The sequence below is a fragment of the Dermacentor andersoni genome, chromosome 5 (assembly GCF_023375885.2).
Source record: "Dermacentor andersoni chromosome 5, qqDerAnde1_hic_scaffold, whole genome shotgun sequence".
Classification (NCBI taxonomy): Eukaryota; Metazoa; Arthropoda; class Arachnida; order Ixodida; family Ixodidae; genus Dermacentor; species Dermacentor andersoni.
The window spans coordinates 134,065,789-134,084,134 of record NC_092818.1 but is presented as its reverse complement, the minus strand read 5'-3'; the positions used below and the strand labels follow the sequence as shown (position 1 = coordinate 134,084,134).

The 18,346-nt window shown below is 45.8% G+C and overlaps 1 protein-coding gene across 5 annotated transcripts in view; it reads right to left on the bottom strand.

Moving 5' to 3' along the window:
* The window catches only part of LOC126531211 (uncharacterized), a 126,329-nt gene that overhangs the window by 39,075 nt on the left and 68,908 nt on the right, over window positions 1-18,346 (bottom strand). The window lies entirely within an intron of this gene.

The following is an 18,346-nucleotide window of genomic DNA, read 5'->3' as shown; positions in this document are numbered from 1 at the left end:
GGAACTTAGCACCGACGCCGGTGCCAGCAACAGCGTCATAACGTGTACTGCGCGGATTGTTTCTATAGCCAGCTCGTGAGCGTTATGCTCTGCAATACGAGCGTGCGCTCGTAGGGATTAGGAATATTGTACATTTAAACTAGCCAATATAGTAGTGACGTCGAAGGAAGGAAGGCAGGGAGGTTAACCAGTTTTGCCTAACCGGTTTGCTACCCTACACATGGGAGCGGGATGGGGGGATGAAAGATGGGGAGAAGAGATAGAGGGCACATAACACGGCACACACATCGTTGGTTACAGTCTGTCACTCTTGTGCGGTACGTGACATCACTGTCACAGTAGTGACGTCACAGTAGTGACGTCGAAATGTTTTAGCTGTGGATACACCTGCTATAAATAATTTTCGGAAATTCGTGCTGTATGTGCCCAGATAATTTTTCAATTACATGCTTGCAGTCATTTTTTCTTCTTTACGCGTACGTGAGTCACGTGCGTGTGTGTGGTGCAACGCTGATTAGAGGGCTCACTTGTTTCGAGTCAGTGAACGTACGTTAATTTTACCGAAGCCAGGTTATAAAGACTTCCTCCGGCAGTATTGTTTTCTCTCGCAACACTTCTGCCGCACTGTGTTCATCTCTTTGTACCAGTACTTGCGCGGTCAGCAATAATCTTCCGAGATTTTCCCTGTTCTTGTACGAACAAAATACCACTGCATGGTTGCGACGTTGGTACGACTGAAAACATCACGCTACCTCTGCGCAGGTGGATCGCGCTTCCGAATCTACCATTTTCATTCTTTAATCGTGCAGAAACGCTGCGTCGTACCTCAAGCAAGTAATGGACTGCGTTCAGCCTTTTCCTGCGCCCTGACGCACCGGCTCCCTTTCACGTTTTATAACCTCTCTTCTTTTTCCTTCCCTTTTTGTGCGTTTTCTTTCTTTCTTTTCTTTTTATTCCGTGTTGCTCTAGCCGTCCTAGACACGTCGCGACAACGTAAAGAGGGGTTATCTTGCTCAACGCAAGTGCCAACTCCGGCTCCACCAGCAGAAACAACGAACCGCCCAGGCGGCCACAGCAACCCACGCACCCATTCGCTTCACTCGGACGCCTACGTTGGGCTTACAAATAAGAAGCATGGGAGAGCTCGGTGAGTTGGAATGACTCGAAAGTGCATGATTTTTCTACTTGCTTCAACGGCACTGCAGTCTTGCATGCACACGGAGGTCAACGATCGAACACCTTAACGCATCGTCATAAACCCTGATAATGTGCATGAGCTAAATGTGTTCTTTACCTGTTATTTAAATAACCACAGGATATTTACGAAATGCATCTCATGTTCTCATTCGCCTAAAAAATTGTTTAAGCAATGGCGTCACTTTCTCATTAATTGTTTCTTACAGAATGAATACAGCTACACACACGTAAAGTCACATGTTCTTTATATTTCTTTTCTTTTTCCTTCAATGCAACAATAACCCCAAGTTGGGTTCCTTCCTTTCGTAGCAATTTCTTCTGACACCTGTGTTGATTAAAAACGGTAACGTCAACAAGGCTAACGTCGTCATGTGATACAAACCGCTGGTTGGTCAGCCAGGGCGCCAAGCGGTCCTTGTGTCATTATTTACGCCAGTCATTTAGGTCGCCTCGTGGACCTAAATGAATGTGCGAGCGATCGATCGATCAGGCTCGTGGTGGGCACCGTACGCGACACATATATCGGCAAAAATATATTAGTAGCTTGTAAAACTATTGTTAAACACAGTTTTCCGCCCGTAGAACCTACTAGAGAAACATTCTTGATGGTCTTAACGCGGCGATCATCTCTTACGACGCCGTTTCTTACCAGCCACGAGTGATCGATTTGTCACCTGAGAAGGAGAACGAGCGATCTAGATAATATGACGTCCCATACGGCAGGACGCCATGAGACACCGTAAGAGCTCACTGGAGCATTGATTTCGCCGACCCATCATCGCACGGACGGTACCTGGGCTCCTTTAACCCAGCGTAGAGGTAGACGTAATGTTTACTGCAGGCGAATCTGGGAAGCGCTGTCGTTAAGTGTTAGCGGCAGAGGACACAAAGGGCGGCGAAGTGCTTTCCCTGAGCTAAATCCGTCTACAAATGAGTATATAGCTTGGTCGTAAGCGAACAGACCTTGTTTCTGGCTTCTTTTTTTTTTCACTTGCTTGCTTGCTTGTTTTGTTGCTAAGGTGCGTACGACACTACAGGCTAACGTGACTGAGAGATAGATCTACGCCGGGCATTAGTATTCTCGAGTTGTTTTAGCACGAACTACACGCACATCAGTTTTGAGATACAAAAAGAAAAAAAAAGTTATTCACTATAATTATACTTATAAAGCAGCATCGCAAAGTTGAAACGTACACAGGGAGGAAAACGGCACAGACGAAGCGTATAAGTATGATATTTTGACTAACACCACTTCAAGCTTTTGCAGACACTTTTACAGGAAGCGCAATCGTGTTTAGCAGTTAATACGAAAGTGGTGCTGCCATACACTGCAGCCCTGCTGCCGCTTCGGAGGCAGTAAATGTAACGCGCAGGCGTGTTTTTGACCTCTTATTATTGTGCAATGCGACGCTTAGTGTTGGCCACAACAGCGATAATTTATTGACACCCCGCTGCTTCTTCGTCTTTTAACGATATAGTTCGGTGACTGCCCCCCGCCCCCCTCCACCACCCGGAGCATTAGTCTTGTTTTCAGTAAACGCACGCCAGTCATATGCCTCTTGTGCTTGTACAAAATCTAATGAATACTGCTCCACACAAGTTTCGTGACGTGATGCTCAACGGTTTTACCATATCGCCAAGGGCCACACATTGAGCATAGGGCTCTGGGTTTGTTTATCGGCGTTTCTTTTGCGACAATAAAGTTGATTGAATGTCGACTAACTCAATTTGTTTATATGCCCACTCATTTTTATCTATCTATCGTAGACTTAGGTGCGCGGCAAGAAAAACCAGGTGATCAAAACTATTGTGGGGTCGACACTACGGCATGTCTCAAACATATCGGTTTAGCATGTAAAAAAAATACCACATTATCTATCTATCTATCTATCTATCTATCTATCTATCTATCTATCTATCTATCTATCTATCTATCTATCTATCTATCTATCTATCTATCTATCTATCTATCTATCTATCTATCTATCTATCTATCTATCTATCTATCTATCTATCTATCTATCTATCTATCTATCTATCTATCTATCTATCTATCTATCTATCTATCTATCTATCTATCTATCTATCTATCTATCTATCTATCTATCTATCTATCTATCTATCTATCTATCTATCTATCTATCTATCTATCTATCTATCTATCTATCTATCTATCTATCTATCTATCTATCTATCTATCTATCTATCTATCTATCTATCTATCTATCTATCTATCTATCTATCTATCTATCTATCTATCTATCTATCTATCTATCTATCTATCTATCTATCTATCTATCTATCTATCTATCTATCTATCTATCTATCTATCTATCTATCTATCTATCTATCTATCTATCTATCTATCTATCTATCTATCTATCTATCTATCTATCTATCTATCTATCTATCTATCTATCTATCTATCTATCTATCTATCTATCTATCTATCTATCTATCTATCTATCTATCTATCTATCTATCTATCTATCTATCTATCTATCTATCTATCTATCTATCTATCTATCTATCTATCTATCTATCTATCTATCTATCTATCTATCTATCTATCTATCTATCTATCTATCTATCTATCTATCTATCTATCTATCTATCTATCTATCTATCTATCTATCTATCTATCTATCTATCTATCTATCTATCTATCTATCTATCTATCTATCTATCTATCTATCTATCTATCTATCTATCTATCTATCTATCTATCTATCTATCTATCTATCTATCTATCTATCTATCTATCTATCTATCTATCTATCTATCTATCTATCTATCTATCTATCTATCTATCTATCTATCTATCTATCTATCTATCTATCTATCTATCTATCTATCTATCTATCTGTGAGGTGTTAAAGAACATTTCGCTGTCGAGACATTTTGTGCTTTGAAGATTTATCATGGTGTCATTTCATGTGTTTATTCGCACTTTTGCGATGTTGTGTGGCCAACGCTGCCTTTCTGTGCTTCTAACGTAAAAAAGAGTAGCGAGCACCGATCTTTGGTGCCAGCATCTTATTTTTCGTGTCCCTAAAAAAAAAAATAAGAAATGAAAGGAACTATCCACGATTTCCTCTACTCAGCGGCTACATCACACTCGCTACACTAACATCCGCTACAGACACTATCGCAGGTTTAATATATCTTACTTTCAATCGCCGCACCGAGGCATTTAAGTAGAGTGTTTAATGCGACTAGCACTTTTTCAACCCACTTTTCGCTATCTGTGCCGGCATATCTAACCGTTTTGCTTCCGCTCCAGCTTGGGTCACTGGGTATGTGGCGGACACCGGCGTACGACATAACGACCAGGGAAGTCGGCCCATAACGGCTATATATTGCTGCAAAAATAAAACGACTTTCAAAGATAACGTTATCCACTGACGCTGCTACCATAAATTCACAGCGTTTTTTTCCGTGTACCGTCTCAGTCCTGTCAACGCATGTCGCCTATGCCTCCTACCACGGTTCTCACAGGCATGATATGTGTCGGATGTGGAAGGGGCGGGCGAGAAATGGATTCTCGCGAACTGTCAGTGTGCCAGGGGCAGTGCAAACAAGAACGGCGCACGCTGCTTCAAAATAGCCTTCGCAGAATCTAGACCGCCGAGCGAGAAGCCTGTTTTATATGCATGTAACGCGCTATGCTCGCTCGCTCTGGCTCGTGTATTCGCAGAAATCGCAGATTTCGCCACGACAACAGCTGCGCGGAAGATGCGATCCCTTTGTCGTCCCGACTGCGGGACAAGGTCACACGTGTTCGCCGAGTTCGTGCATATTTATTTAGTGCGTAAATGATAGATCCCGCGTTCCATCAGTAAAACAAACAAAAAACAACGCAAAACAAAAACGCGATGTTGCAGAAATCTTAGACGACTACAATGTTTGTACATGCGCGTTCAGTTCAAGGTCCCTACATGGTCCGATTCTGAGTTCACGCATAACGCTTCCGTGTTTCGCATCTGCCTTTCCCACGGGCCATATTTGATATCCACTTCAGCGTTCAATATTATAACTGTAGGCGAACGCAACGCTTCATCCTTTCGCCAACAGGACACACAAGACAACCAACCGACAGAATATTTCGTGTTTACATTGTTGGATGGCCTAAGCACTGGCGTCTGCACCGTAACATACTCAGTTGCCGTGGCGAGTAGAAGTGGCCTCATAAGAATGTTTTAGGCATTTGGTCACCTTCTCAGATCGTATAAGTAATGTAGCCTTTGCTGCATCGTCTGCTGTCTCTCTCTCTCTCTCTCTCTCTCTCTCTAATGCGATGAAAAACTCTGCTTTGGTGCCTGTATATGTAGGGGGATGACATCCTTTGCGTGTCTCCACGATGAAAGTGTTGACAAGTCCGGTCGTACCCAGACGTAGCTTACGAGTGCATAGATGCGCGGTTAAACCAATAAAGCACCAATTGTTTGCGGCTGATATGCAGGCTTGAAGTTGTAAACTTTCATAAGCGGCACCCATCGGGGGCGACGCCGTATAGGGCGAAAATATCGATCTTGCGGAGGCTGCCACACTCTGAAGGTCAACTTAAGAGTCGGTGTGCGCGGGAAAGGGAGAAAAGAAAAGCCCAGGAAGTTTAGCTATACCGTGTCCAGTTCGCTAACCTACACGTGGTAAGGAGGATGAGGAAGTGAAACTAATAGGTAAAGACAAAAGCAAGAGTCGATATCCATCGAGCGCACTAGACGAGGTGGAGCGCCTCGACCGCGCGGCATCCAAGTTTGCCGCCTTCAGGTACTGTATAAAAGCTTCTATGGGTCTCTGGGCCAATGAGAGCGGTAAAACTAGGCCTTGAGGACCTTAGCTTCAGTAAAAGGACGGATCGTTCCGTCAATTCAAGGCCCATGGGAGAGCCTGACATTGTTTGTCGATGTGGGAACAGAGGGAAAGGAGGTTGTCGACAGTCTCTTCACATCTGAACACCTGCAGCCACGTACAAAGTCGACGTATACACTGAGCGATGCACACACCTGTTCCTCTATCCATTCTGTTTATAAATTACTGCTGCGACACTGTCACTGCTTCTCAGTGACGTGGTAGGCGCTCCTGGCGACAAAGAGATCTCCAACATGGGGCCCGCCCGTGCATGAGTACTCGGCTGTAGTAGCTCAATAAATTCTGGATGCGGCAACACGCAGCAGCGAAATAGACGCAACGCTTTCGTAATATAGTTGATCGTTCCTTATGGATTATATTGAAGCAGTTGGGTATGCTAAATGCACTTGAAACAATTACTATAGCTTTCCGCGTAACTTTCTCGTGTTCGGTGCAACAAGATACTGGACTGGTTCCTTAGACGACAATGTGAATTCGACCGTCATCAGGCGGTCTTCATTTGTTTCTCCGTCTTCCACGACGCGAGAGTCCCGCCTAACGACAGAGACTCCTTATAGGGACACCTTCTTGCATGAGAATCCATTCCGAATGGGCCGCATTGCGCACATAATTATGCTTATCGGATGGAAACTTCGGAGGAAAAAAAGAACGTTCTTCACTCAAGAAGACCGGCGCAGGGTGGGATAATGTACACTTCTCCGTCAAGTGCAGCTGTAATAAGCTTTTTCTCTTTCTCCTTTTTTTCTTTTGTTATGTACAGGGCGAACGCCGCCCGGCGCAGCCTTTCGCAAGATTTCAACGCAGCTTCGCTCGCTCGTTGTGGCAGCGTTATAAGCTGCGCTTCGATCTCCGCACGCCGGTCACGCAAGGTGACGGCTTCCGCCCTCTTAAGCTCGATCCTTTGATCCCTCACATTGATGGCGCGAGGAGACGGGACGTGGCATGACGCGAGAAAGGAGCCCGGAGTGAACAACGAGACTCAGTGACGCAAGCTCCATCAGCACGAAACGCGAACGATCTGCCGGGCAAGCAAAAAAGCGTCGCAGAGAGAGAGAGGGTGTGGGAAAACTTCCGAAGGAGAAGAAAAGAGGCGAGCACAAAAGCTGGCCGGTCTCTTCACTGATGCGTTCTCCTTGCGCAATCGCGCACGTGCGACTCTGTAAAGGAACAGCGCGTTGCCAAGGTCACCGATGTGGGCAACGGTCAAGGCCGCATGGTGACGTTCGCCTCTGTGAGGATAAAGTCAGAAGATGAATAAATAAATAAAGAGCAAGAGAGGTAATGACCGCAAGTGACTGCTTGAGTAGTGAAGAAAAGATTAGCATCGCCGGAGGATGGCTCGAAAAGGCGCGTGATCAACAGTTCTCGTAATAGCCAAAGAGACGCGACGAAATATCCGATATGCCGGATTCCATAGAAGCATTTATGATTGTTTGCTCAAACGAATGAGCGTGCGATTTAAAGGATAGAAGAACAAAGCCGGGCCTACTTATATATACGAGAATATGGTGAAGTGGCGTAATGGTGTATGTCCTAATTTATATGAAAACAAGGTCGCAAATATTCAGCAACAGTGCTTACGCGGAGAAACGCTTGCTCGTTGTCACTGTGCTTGATGCGGTACGATCTGACATAGTTAGCGCGCGAACTAAATTAACCTATCACAAATACGCAAACAGGACCAAGTGATGAAAAACGCCTGCGTGAAACGGCCCGATAACATCTGCGCATATATAGAGCATGCTAATGACAGGTTACTGCGTAAATGTCGGCTTTGATTCGGCCCGATAAGACATGCAACCGTTATCTTGCTTCCGTTAGGACATCGCTGATACTTGCAATATCTCTGCGCACTGTCAGGCGAGACAGATAAACGAATTTGGTTGGTTGTAGTGACAACTTGATCCCCTTCACTTCCCGCGCTGCACATACCTGTAGCAGCTTTCCTTTTTCTTTGTCTTCCTTCATTCCAGTGAGCAATTGCCTTTAATAAAAAATTAAACCTCTGTAGAGCCTCGCTTGCGTTCTAACGCATTTCTGGGCTGCAGTGGGGCAGCAGGTTGATAGTCGTCAGCATGGGAGCAACAATTTCGCTGATTCACACTCAGCTGAACAATGTGCCGCCATACTTCTTGGAGATATACGTCTAAGTAAGCGGCAGCATTCGTAACTTAAGTAATTATTATCGCGACTAGCTCTTCTTTCTTCACTTGGGTATAATACGCACTATATTAAAGACTGAACCACATGCCTGACCCAACTCTATACGTAGGGTCGTTCGTGTTCTGTTCGTGTTCCGGTTTTATATTTTTCGAAAGCAGGGTGTTAACAATCCGGAGCTATGTTTAACACTGGAAAACCGGGGAGAAATGGGGGCTTGGTGTATGGCATTCTAAAGTTCGGGATTTTTCTGCTAACGTTTATGAACGATAAACACAAGCAATTGTGGTCTCCTTTTGGGTACAAGCGTGCTTAGTTAAACGAGCAAAATCACTCTCAGGAACAAGTAATGGCAGAGATCTGCTCGCAAGTTATGTAACAAACCCGTCTCTACAAATCCTCGTTGTCAGGCACTACTACTGCATTTAAACGAAACCGCATTAGAATAACAACAAATAGAGACGTATTTGGCGATCCCGGTTTTACTGCGTCCTCTGCACTAACTTATGTAAGGGAAAAGCCGTACGAATGTTAGTGAACACGGACATGCTTCGCAGATGAAATGCTTTTTTACTTAATTGTCTTACGAGCCCTTGTTGACAGGCAGTATTCACTGGGAATATTTGAGTTCGTCCATGACCTATCGGGCCTTTCGTACCAGTCTATCGTCGTTTTGTTTTACTGGTTCCAAACACGTCCTTGCAACAAATATCATGCATTACCAACAAGAGGTATCGCGGCCACGGCGGCCGCATTTCGATGGGGGCGAAATGCGAAAACACCCGTGTACTTAGATTTAGGTGCACGTAAGGAACCCCAGGTGGTCGAAATTTCCGGAGTCCTCCACTACGGCGTGCCTCATTATCAGAAAGTGGTTTTGGCACGTAAAAACCCGATAATTTAACCAACAAGAGAATTCAACCAGAATTCCTTGAACTAAATTTACTTGAGTAAAAATCTTGTCAGCACCGCAGCTACCATTCGCAATGCACAGAAACGTGCAGCAGTGCGTTAATTCGCTTCGCAGCGCAGTGTGCCTCCGTTTACCTGTGCGTTACGTGCGGGAAATGCGATGAAGTGCGTCATTGCTGTGGCCACTAAACAATATAAGCAACAAGCTTTTCTTCACTCAAACGCCGGAAGGCCCTGAATTAACATTTTATATACGTCGGTTTTTGCTTAAAGTTCAAGTGAAAACGGATCTAATACCATACTCATATATTAATAACATTACCAATGTGGTATATAACTCGACCACTGGCTCACAAACGGCGGACAGCGTTCATTAGTGTTGTAAATCCCTGCATTTATTATAATCCTTTACGGAAGAGTAAACTTCGGAGAGAAATAGGCATTAGCCCGATTTTTTATAAATTTTGTTCGGGAGGTGCAAAAAATCGAGATTTATCGGGGTTTTTTCCCGGGAACGAAGGACCCCCTTTATACCGTGCAACTACTTGACCGACCGGCCGATCAACTCTGTACAACTAACAAAGGCCGGTCGATTAAGCGATCTGCGCCGAGTTCCCCGCGCGTATCGCATCTTCGTCGATGGATGTGGGTCTCCCGGACAGCGATAGTCAACCAGGGGACGGCACGGAAGTGGCTGTCTGGGAGGGCGTCTGATCCGCACTGCGTCACTCTGGGCGCACCGCAAGATGTGGAAGGAAGAGGGCGCCGATCAATCACAGCTGAATACATCAGGAGCGCCCGTGGCGCCGGGACACCCCTCCTCCTTATCGCGATTTTATTTTTTGTAGATATCCTCATCTGGGTCAGGTCAGGAAGCGCTTCCCTATAGCGTCGGGCGATAGGGTATAGCGCTGGCTCCGGAGCTCCTCATTTCCTCCCGCATTTCCAAAGGGCGCTCTCCCGCGAATCGCCGGACACCTTCTCTTCGTGGCTGAGATTTATGCTCCGAGTATCGTTAACCTAGCTAATTTCACGTGAGCGAGCTCCTTGCGGAACATTTAATGGGAGAGTGGCGGCGACGCATCAGTTTCCCTATAACCGGCAAGCCACCGCTGCAGCGAGAGTGCTTATACCTTTCGCGTGTTCGTGATTTCAGGCCTCGCGGGCCAATTGCTTGCTGCGAAAACACCACGTGCAAGATTGTGTCTCGCTATGTTTTCCTCATTTTGGTGTAAAAGTGAGAACAGCTGACGGTTGTGGATAGATATGACGGACCGGATTTTCGTTCGTAAGCGATGTTTGCCATTGCCCCGCCGCGTTCGCTGGTATCTACTGCATTGGGACTGGCTGGACTATGCTCTTACGAACAATTCTTGCGCAAGAGCTTCTTTTTTTGTGTGTGTGAATACGGGACCACATGTTTCCTTTCATATATAGTGTTATTATTAGTGTTAGTCATTATTAAAGTGTTCATATCAGCTTCGATTTCTGACGTAAGGGTGCACAGTAATATTTAATGAATAGAGGGGCATCCATTTGACCACTATTTCGAATAAAGTGTCTCTTGCTTAGTAATAATAATAATCGCGTATTTCCCTTACACGTGCCCTAGATTCCACAATTCGATGCCGATGTGACCACAAGAGAAAGCACAAGAACCTCTACACGTCTCAATGTACCAAGTACATCTACGCATAGCATAACATTCTACCCCTGCACCTGCTCAGAACACGACGCGAAGCGCAGCTGCTCGTGCACGCCGGACGGGTTTACGACTCCGCGGGCAAGGTCTGCATCTTCGGCGCAGCAGGTGAGCAAGCGGCCTTTCCTGGCTGAGTCAGCGTCGACTGCCGCAGATGCCGCGTCACTGCCGCGCGCGGCTCCTTTCGACTGCCTCGGTCGATGACATCGGTCTCGCGATTGTGGCATGAGAATGAACAACCGAACATGACGGCAATCGAGCCAACGCAGTGCAGCCGAACAAAGCTTCCACCTCGGTTGTATCTTGCCGGTGCATCGATGCACAACAAGTTGCCACACCAATGCCCACCGAGGCGATGCGCAACGGCGCACGCCAGCCCCCCTTCCCTCCCGCCCCCCACGCCCCGAGATGGTTATTGATGAGGATGATGCTGACTGCGCGGATGCTTACTATGAGTATTAATAATAATAAATTTATCCGCGTCCCAGTGATAAAAACATATTTATTTATTTATTTATTTATGTATTTATTTATTTATTTAGACATTTCTTACAGTCCTCGTATGAGGCAATTAGTAAGGGCGGTGTCAAAATAAGGATAAATGGGTATAATTGGTATATAACAAAGCGCAATATGCATACATGATAAATAGACAGTATAATAATGCATACACCAGATTTTATAGGAACACTAGAACACTGCACAAAAATAATAGGAGACGGTAGTGTACATATTATATAAAAGACAAAAGATGCAGTTCATTCAGCATACAAAACAACAATGTTCAAAAGTAGCCACCCCAACATCACAGGATAAAAAATACAATAATAATAAGTAAAATAATGAACTCAAATAAAAACGCGAGAGTGTGCAGAACGCGTAACGCTGGAAAACGAAAGAAAAGATATCGTGCATTTTTGTTGATGTTATGCTGTGGAATATGAACTTATGAGCTGGCGGAATTTATCCGGATTTGTTTCGGAGACGATGAAATCAGGAATAGCGTGCCATAACCGAATGGCACGAGCAAGCGCCGACCAATGGAATGCACGAGTGTTACCGTAGATGCGCGTGAAGCTGAGGTGATTATGCAATCTGCGTGATTTGCAAGTTATGACTTCAAGCCGTAAAGAAGATTTTCTAGACGCATGAACGTACTTCAGAAATCGCGATAAGAGTGCCACATCACGACAAGTATACTTAAGAGGAAGCTTTAGCTCGGGCCCAACTCCAACGCAGCTTATTCAAATACATGTAAAACGCAAAAACGTTTTCCTGAGATAGCCCCTGGGCCGATTTTAATGAAAGTTATTGCATTTGAGAGAGAAGGGTAAATTCTAGTGACTGTTGGAAGCGGAATTTTTATTTAGGGCCTGAATTTTGTGAAAAGAATTTTCAAAAATTCGGAAGTTCGAACAAAATAGAAGCACGAAGTTTAAATATAAGTAGCTCTGCTTCAAGAACAGATATCGCGGTTCTGTAAACGGAATCCGTTAGATCATTCAAAGCGGACAAATTTCAAATGTCAATTTATATCTTACGTGAATTTTTTACGTTGTGTACAAGGGTTCTGCAAAAGTTGTATTTCCATATTACTGAATTTTCTTTTAATTCATGTGTAACATATCTATTTTGTCCGCTTTAGATGTACTATTAATGCAATTCACAGAATTGTGGTATACATTTTTATTGCTGCGTTACCAGAGTTGTAAACTTGATAGTGTCGTTTTCTGAAAATTTTCAATTTTCGCCAACCTTTATTAAAAAAATGACGACCTAAATCAAAAATGCGGAACCAAATGTCACTAGATATTAAGTATTTATTTTAAATGCAACAGACCTCGTTAAATTTGGCGCACTGGTTGCCGAGAAAAACGAAGTCTGCTTTTACATGTGTTTAGACAGGAGCCCCCGAGCTAAAGCTTCCACTTAAGGGCGGAAGTGAAACGCCAAGTTCTATCTGAGATTATTCAATTGTATGTACAGTTACGTGAGATAGACCTAGCGGCCCTATTTTGAACTGATTCTAATAGGCTTAACTGATTCAATATTCTTGAACCTAAGACCAATGACACGGAAAGACAATGACGACTCACAAAAAAGAAAAAAGAACGAAAAAAAAAAGAAAAGAACTCTGGGTGCGAAAAGCATCTTGTATGCTTTTGTACAAAGCATGGAGGAACGTTTATCAGAAGTTGCAGCTTATTTCAATCCGGCATTTTCATGCCGCGTTAAATGCAACGTCTAAAGTAGGCAAGAAGTGCATAGTGACATATCCGCCACGTTTCTGAAACCGTTGAACGTCATACTATATTGTTCCTCCACAACAATGACGCCGCTACTGTGTCAGCTGCGACTACGGCTATAGGTACCTTTTGTGAAATGTGGGGCAGGGCACGTGCATTCTGTTTTGAAACACGTTCGCGTGATTTCATGCTCAACTTGAATGCACAGCTGCATCGCGAAGATTTCATAAGACAAAACTCACTGAATAGCTTAGCCTCCACGTGGCCTGACCTGCGCAGTTCACATCCTATGTTAGACATTATGAGCGCTGTACGGAATAATTCTGCCTTGAAAGTGATGGTCACCCCGATAAAGTGGAATGTGCGGCTAACATTCGTTGCTGATACTACACAGAACAGAAGTTGCCAGCTGTGTAACCGGCACACGTCTATCGGCATTGTCTAGCAAGATACCAATGGATGCTCGAAGGAAGGCCAGGGAACAAAAATGCGAAAACAAATTGTGTGTGTGCGCGCGCGCGTGTGTGTGTTCATTCACGTATGGGAGAGGAGGGGCGTAGCTGTCAGCTCCCTAGCGCTCAGCAGAATGTGCACAACTTGTGTACCTCTTCAGCTGTCACCGCTCTGCCTTACTGACGGCACGTTTCACTGTCAGTGCGAACGTCGCATATTTTCAAGCGTGAATTATTCGCCCTACGCGGCGCTTAGAATCGCGGCTTGGCCCTGCGATGCAAGGCCGGAACACGCGGCCTCAGCGCTGTTGCCAGGGGCGGTCGAACAAGGGGAGCCCGCAGTGCGTTATGGCTAAGCGCGTGGCGGGGCCGCGGCCTCGACGTTCAAAAGAGCAAGAAGAGGAGGAAGCGCTCCCCCTCCACCTCCCCCTCCGCCTCCTCCATCAGCTGTTCGGAAGAGGGAGGGAAGGCGGGCGCCGGCCGAAGCGACGCTCGCTGTAGCCTTGCACGTGGAGGGGCCGATCGGAGCACTTAGCCGTCGCGCCGCGTGTTAACATCGCTTTGGTCGCAAGGCGGCAGTAAGGACCAGCTCCTTACGCGTGAGTGGAGTTGTGGCCCGCTATTCTGAAATGCAAGGACGACGAGGAAAACTAGGTACCATACACACAAAGTGCGAACCACTGTTTTATTTCAGACCAAACAGTGTTGCATGGATGCGTACACACGCTCACAAAGAGCAAGCAAGTAGTGGTAGCCGAAGGTGCACTATATGTGTTCCAAATCAAGTCACGAAATTCCCAGCGTAAAGTAACAACCATGTCACGATAAACACGCAACTGTCGTTGTCTTCCGTGTATGTTGATGATAATGTGAGTGCGTCTACTAGGTATTCACACCTCCTCGATGGAAAAAATCAAAGAGAAAACGAGCCTCTGTTTCTTGTTGTGGGCAGCTTATAGCGAGACTGGTTTAGGCAGTTGTCATTACAGCGTGACAATTATTTCCCTTCCATTTTGTTGCAGTCTCACCTGCCGTGCTTTTGGCTCATCATATATAATCGCAGCGTAAGCGGGCCGCCGCTCGAACCTATATATAGGGCCGAGCGCAGTAGAGTTGAAAAAGAAAAAAAGAAGCAAATCATTGCTTTTCTTTTTTCGGCATGGAGAGGCACGGATTTCGATATGCGCGTAACTTCAACGCCCCGAGGCCACGTGTAAAAGAGAAACTGCGGGCAGGCTGTATACTGTAGGACTCTTCGGAAGTGATGGGCTGCCCCAGGCTTAGCTAGGCAACAGCTATAAGTATCGTTGTCCACAGCTAATCGAAGTGAACAAAAGTTTACTTCGCTAACCAGTAGACATTCAAATACCACGAGGAAAATTTCGAAAGCTGCACGAAGCGCCCTATAAGCGTTTGTTATATTAAATCGCCAAAAGGCACTGTGAAGTAGTTGTTTACTTTATCCCCGGAATGTTTTCGAGCAATACACGGCCTTCGATAGCGTTAATAAATGCAGGTATATGTGTTAAATTGGCTCTGTAGAATAACTCCATTACTTAATCTACGCAATTAGAGACATCAAAAATAACTAGAAAACGGCTAACATATAATAGAAAGTAAACTAGAAAGCTTAGCATTTAGGCACTTCTGCTTGTTTAAAATTTATCTCGCGGTATGGATCGCGGAGAGGCATGATGTTATTTGAGCAACATGTTATCTCACCGTCTTGCCTTCGGCTGCATCAAAATATTGATGATATCTTTACCATCAGAACAGAGCAAAAAAAAAAAAAAAAAAAGGCGGCACGTAATGAAGGTCAAGATAAGATAGCGCTGTCAAAATATTTTTCATTATTGAAAAGCGTTTATTAATTTTCCTTCAATAAAATAAAGTATTCATTTGATGGTCTATATCATCTTGCCCTTCTTTATGACCGGCGTTATCGCGCTGTTCCGAGAATAAGCCAATGCCAACTTGCCCAACTTTGAATGCCATCGGAGGGATAGCGTTGGGAAACCAACATTTTTTTTTTTTTTTGGTCGAGTGCTGACCCCACGCGCTGCTATCAAACGCAAGGTATAGGCGCCATATCTCGCTGCCCGCGCCGCCGGAACGCGTGAAACGGCAGTCGGCAGTGATGGCTGCAAGGGGACGGTATAGCTGCGGGCATCGATCAACGCCCACCCGCTGGGGAACTTCGGCGGTCGCGAACTCGGAGGAACCACGCGGAGCTGGCAGCGCGCCACGGGGCGCTCTCGCGACCGCCAGTGGCGCGGAACGGGGGGCGAAGGGGGCTTTCACTTTCGGCCGCTTAGCCAACGCTTTTATAGACGGTCTGTACCACGCAAGCCTGTATAGTTGGTTAGCGGTTGCTAGGCGGAGAGTGCTGCGCGCTTGCAGCGAAATAGGACGACGAAGCTGCGTTTCCATGCCCCGGTTTTATAGCCTGTGCTTGGTTCCACGGAAGGAGATTTTCGCTGGTGGCTGTTAACCGAGCAGTTCGTTTTTCCTTTTTTTTTTTGGAGGAGGGTGGGGAGAGGTCACGTATCCACTCGCCGTAGAGATGATGTTACGACAGATGTCATCTTGATGGGATTAGGCAGTCCGCGCATGGTTAATTTCGCTGTGCTGACTTTACGGCGTTGCTCCGCGCGCACTCAGTGCTCACTCTTTCCCTCTTTTTCTCTTTCTATTCCCCTTTCCCACACCCACAGGGTAGGGTAGCAAACCGGGTGCTCGTCTGGTTGACCTGCCTGCCTTTCCTGTCCTTGCTCCCCCCCTCTCTCTCCTTCGCTCTCCTTTGCTCTCCTTTTTTCTTTTTCCGGAAGACGAACACTTCTTTGCTGCTTAGGCAAGCATTCGTTAGCGAAGCGCTCTACGCACAGCGTAAGTGCAATCGACTTCGTCAGGCTCCCTCTCAAACTAAAACGCGGCGGCTTGGCTGTCGTGCTCCTTGAAGAAAACTTCGCATAATATTCACTTGCATCCCAACTTACATTTTCTCGATGGCAATGCAAAATTAATATAGCCAAGGACAGCATATATATAATGACCTTTGCCAGGGACATCCTATACGCTTGTGTATCGTTCAGTCACGTGATGCACGGTCTATCCGCCCACGAGAGCATCAATCCGGTCAACACGTTAGACGTTTACAGGAAGAACGAACGAAGGGCGATTGCGCAATAATCGGCGGCACGCTGTCTCTTTTCTTTCCCTGGAGAAGTCGTTACAAGCTGTTCCGCGAACAGGGCGGCCAGCACGCCAGCGTATACGCTTTAACGGACGCGCTCCTTTCTTTGACGTCACCGAGGCGCAGCGTTCTTGGTCAAGGCTATCTGCCGTCGACACACGCGCATACAAGGTATTACGTGTTGCTTTATGCTGCCCTTCCTTTAGGTATGCGCGAGAAAGGAATTCCCCGCTTCTTTACACACGCGTTGCAGCGGTATGCGCGGAGGCGTACCACCTGGACCGAGGAAAGTTGTCGAGCGTGCAAATCGCCGTCACTAGCCATGCGAAGCGCATCGGCTTCTTCCTAATGGAAAACCTTTTCTGCCCGTCCGACCCGTCGAGCTGCGCACGGAGCCCTTTCCAACGCGACAGCTGCACCCGCATCCTGAGCGGAGTCGATTCCTTCGTGATTACATTGACTGTACCACCGAGACTTTCCTCCTACGTTCCCTCTGTTCACCGATTACCTCCTTCCACATTTCTCTCTCTCTCTCTCTCTTCTTCGTGCTAGGAATAATATCAGATCATTGTTATTTGCTAGCGCGCATAGCAATTTATTCGCTACAAATGAGATGTCGTTGCTGCATTACATGGAACTGAATTCGACACAGGTAGCTGAAATTATTTTGGCACACGTGGCCGTATCTCTTGGATGTGCCCTGCCAAACCAGCAGCTGCGACCGCAGCCTTGAAAGGATACTGGGCGCTACTCGCGTCCCAAACGCACCTCATACGCAATTCGCAAAGCTCACTCCTGCCTTATATATATATATCCACGTGGGCCCGATAACCGCTCAATATACCGAGATACATCTTCTAACATCAAATAAATGCGCATCACTATAAGGTGAGAACAGCTCAAAACACATACGACTGAAAAAACATGACGCACAACCTTCATGTTCTTCTCGCCCCATGTGTTTCGCGCTATTTTACTTTGTTAACGATCTGTCAAATGATACAAACTCCAACCCCTGTGACTTGCTTTAAAGCTCGTAGATGGTCTCATTATAGCAGACATTAGATCTCGCTCGAAGTTTTTGAACCGGTACTTGTTGCTATATATAAGCATGCAGATCCGTTGTTTCTTTCTTTCTTTCTTTCTTTCTTTCTTTCTTTTTTGTTATGACCCCCGAGACATATGCCCGAATGTAAATCGCTCGTGGACCTGATCGCTATACCCGCCATATGTATAATATGTTCATATGTGTGATCAGTGTGCTGCGTATTCAGGCCACATTCGCGTATGCACATATGCGCGCCGCTTAAATTGGTAGTAGCCTTGAATAAGCTGACGACCGCGCGTGTCGTGCCTCTGAAAGAACTGTACGCAGTGTGTACGCTGCACATTGTCACTTTCACTCGCTTTCGTATTGCATCGTCGCCTCATTTTCTTATCTTCCTGTACGTGTATACCGCTTCCCCTTTACTCCAGGCGTGGGGTAGCAGACCAGAGACAAGCTCGTCCCGCCGTCTGCCTTTCCTATGCTTCAACTTTCCTCTCTCTAGTTCCCAGCAGTTCGGCGATCAGACAGCCGACCAGCGCATTTACTGAAAGAGTAGCGTGTTTT